Raw genomic sequence first — 3,378 nt, 5'->3', positions numbered from 1 at the left:
TAACGTAGCTAATTTTGTCTATCTGTTGCACTCCCGTGTATGCAACATACAGTATGTTGGACAAACCGACCTCACCTTCCGTCTAAGATTTAACAATCACAACTGCCACCTTGAAACAATTTTTAAACTCCTGTCCTCCAAACATAACCGTCTCGATCAACACCACATAAACAAAATGTTTGCAACCATACTTCAATCTGGATTCAGCACAACACGCGAGAGGGTGCAAAGAAAATCGTACCTAATTAAGAAGTTTAACACGCTTCGAGCGGGCATTAACGAGAGCGCCGGTGTGCTTAGCTGCTTGCATCTTGAACAGTTAACCTCCTTGGAACCCCCACATTGACGGGAAAACTAACAGATGGAATCACCTGCTTAGAGATATTTCCGTACTGGACATCATTACAACCTCGAGGAGTTTCTTCGCTCTCGGGTGCAAGATCGGAAGTTTGCGGGTGGTAAGGAAAAAAAAAAGGGGGGGGGGGGGGGCGGCGTACACTTCCATGTAGGTGTGAAGGTGTGTAAGGGGAAGGAGGGGAGGGGTGTTTGGTGCGTAACATAAACCTTCGCGCGTCTCGGTTGGTGTCCGCTCTGCTCCTGTGTTTCTGCTGACTCTTCTTGGCCACCCGGGGCGCGCTGTTGTGCCCATTTGGCTTTGTTTTCTTCCTATGTTTTCTTCTGGACACTGCAGACCTCCAACGGCCCCTAACACGAAGTTGCTTGGAGACGCATGCATTGCCCCTTCCTTGGCTGCGGACTTGTCCAGCCATAGTCGGTTCTGAGAAGATGTTGTTTGCCCTTCCTCGTTTTCGTTTTCTTGGCCACCATGTCAAAGAAGCGGATTCCGAGCTTCCATTGCAAAATATAATGAGAAAATTAGCGCAAATACAAGGAAGGAAGAACGTTAGGACAGGAAAGAGCGCTACTTACAACTGGCTTTAATTATAAGGTGAAAAAAGAAAGAAAAATAAAACAAAACCCGGAGAGGGGAACAAAGTACTGACAAAAAAGAAGTGATACAGAGAGCGAAAATAATTAAGGTGAAAATACAAAATAAAATAATAAAATAATAAAATAGAATAAAATAAAATAAAGGCAGATCTGCAGAATCGCATCGGCAAATGCGCAGGTAGCAGCACTAGCAGCACACACACGAGACACCGGCAAACCCTTTGCGAGCATGAAGAGGCGAACTGCTGCCGGTGACCATCCCGCAGATCTATTGGTCACACATGAGTCCCTTGCAGTAGCCGCACACACACACACACGGGACACCGGCAAATTCTTCCAGCATGAAGGGGCGACACTGTTGCCGGTAACCAAGCAGCAGGACGCAAATATCAGGGGCACGTGTCGAGGTATCTCAGCTCTTTCTCTGAAAGGAAGACTGACGGGGCACTAACACATTTGCTTTCTTCTTTCTTGATCTTGTACGCTTCTTTTTTCAATTCCATTGCAATTCCATTGCAAAATTAGAACTTGATGAAGAGCGGTCTACGCTCGAAACGTCGTTATATATATATATATATATATATATCCATGTGCTTTTTTGTGAAAGCATTATAGCATTGCTCATCATTTGGCGTGATAAATGGGAGATAATTACCGCAGGGAACGCTATATAACGAGAGCTCATAATCCTAGAGATTCACACTTCCCTTGCGCCTACACATACCACCTGGCAGGGCATATTAGCACAGTCGTTATGTGACGTTACGCGAAGTCGCGTAGCGTGACGTTACATGACGTTATGCAACATCAGGTAGCGACACGTGACGCTCACATCAACTAAACTAACGTAATGCTGTGTTACGTACCATGATATGATGTAACGCAACATGACATAACGTAACATCTTGTGACACCGACACGACGTCATTGCCACGTGGCTTGAGGTTACGTTACATTATGGCATAATATGTTATGTTACGTCACGACATAACACGACTTAACACCGTGACGTCAGGCCACGTGACATCAAGTTGCAAGCAATGTGATATTCAGTTACGATCATATTGTTTGTAATGGGGCCCTAGTTTTCGGGTTATCCAAGATTTTTCAGTCCTCGAAACTAAGGTCTCTTATTCTGTTTCTTTTTTTCTTACAAGTAGCAAAAACGCTCCAGTCCACAGTTCGTATTCCCAGTACGGCCCTCAACTGGAGGCAAACGGCGGCGCAGCACTGAAATCATCAACTCTTTGAAGAAAATGTAGGTGCAGCACTTGCTCGTGGCACGTGTATCGTGCGTTTGCTCATCATTGTCTGTCGATACTCGTGAGAAACCCGAATCGTAAAATCTATGCAAGGACTTTACCCGAAGCGACTGCTTTCTAAAGGAATTTAATCAATTGCTTATTTATACTGCAGTCCAAGCATAATAAGTCTCCGGGGATAAAATACGCAGTAATTTTTTTTTAAACTATGCTTTAAACAAAGAACATCTAAACCAGTCGCAAGTTGCCGCTATTTGCTCAATGAGAACGAAAAAAAAAATATATATAGAAAAAAAAAAAAAAACGCACAACGTGGGGCTCGATCCCACGACCCCGAGATTAAGAGTCTCGTGCTCTACCGACTGAACTAGCAGGGCTGCTCCTTTCCGTCGAAAACGACCCTATATGAAAATAACTACTAAATTGATGGATGCACTTGGGGAGGGCAATAAAACAGACAGATAGACGCTCTCCCAGCAAACGTGAAAATAGGAAGGCTGGTATTTTTTGACGTGATGATTTCAAAACCCAAAACACTGTTCTGGGGAACCTGAAGCGAATACCTTAACGGTGAAAATAAAGATACTCGTCTACATGACTCTAAGACAGACATTGTACAGAGTGACTATTCTGAAGGCCGGCTATGCATTTTTAATATATTTGAAATTTATCTTGGCATTTATATATTACAAGCATAAATTGGTGCTGGTATTTGGTGCACGAAAAAAGAAATTACCGAAGTAGAAAGTGAAAAGAGACTAACCGGCGCGGGGTCGTACATACATAACTAGTACATAGGGCAATTTTCTTTTAAAACAAATAGAATTAGTGCAACTGAGTTGCCATCACCATGAACATTAAGGAATCAAATACGTTCTGGCCGAAGTGTTATTCTACTGAAACCTATTTACGAAACAACTCCTACATCGGTAAAAATTAAATAGCGCTTTAAGTAGATTTTTAATTTATTAAACAAATTCCGCTACTCTAGCTCAGTTTAAACTGCTTTAATAGTTAAGTAAAGTAATATGTAGAATAAAGTTGTACCGATCAACTTCAAAAGTAGGTAATTGTTTTTCCCACGAACGGACTAAAATACAATATTCTAAATTGTTTTTAAAATTTTATGTCAACCATTATTCTTTTGAAACTTACGTAATTTTTT

General features: G+C 42.1%; 1 non-coding gene across 1 annotated transcript; it reads right to left on the bottom strand.

Annotated features, from left to right (window-relative positions):
• Positions 1 to 2,517: 2,517 nt before the first annotated feature.
• Trnak-cuu lies at positions 2,518 to 2,590 on the bottom strand. The gene has a single exon. It is a non-coding gene; the product is annotated as a tRNA-Lys (tRNA).
• Positions 2,591 to 3,378: the final 788 nt, after the last annotated feature.

This window comes from Ixodes scapularis, unplaced genomic scaffold, assembly GCF_016920785.2.
Source record: "Ixodes scapularis isolate PalLabHiFi unplaced genomic scaffold, ASM1692078v2 PGA_scaffold5__190_contigs__length_132052651, whole genome shotgun sequence".
Taxonomy (NCBI): domain Eukaryota; kingdom Metazoa; phylum Arthropoda; class Arachnida; order Ixodida; family Ixodidae; genus Ixodes; species Ixodes scapularis.
The sequence above is the reverse complement of the archived record's forward strand: the minus strand, read 5'-3'. Positions and strand labels throughout refer to the sequence as shown.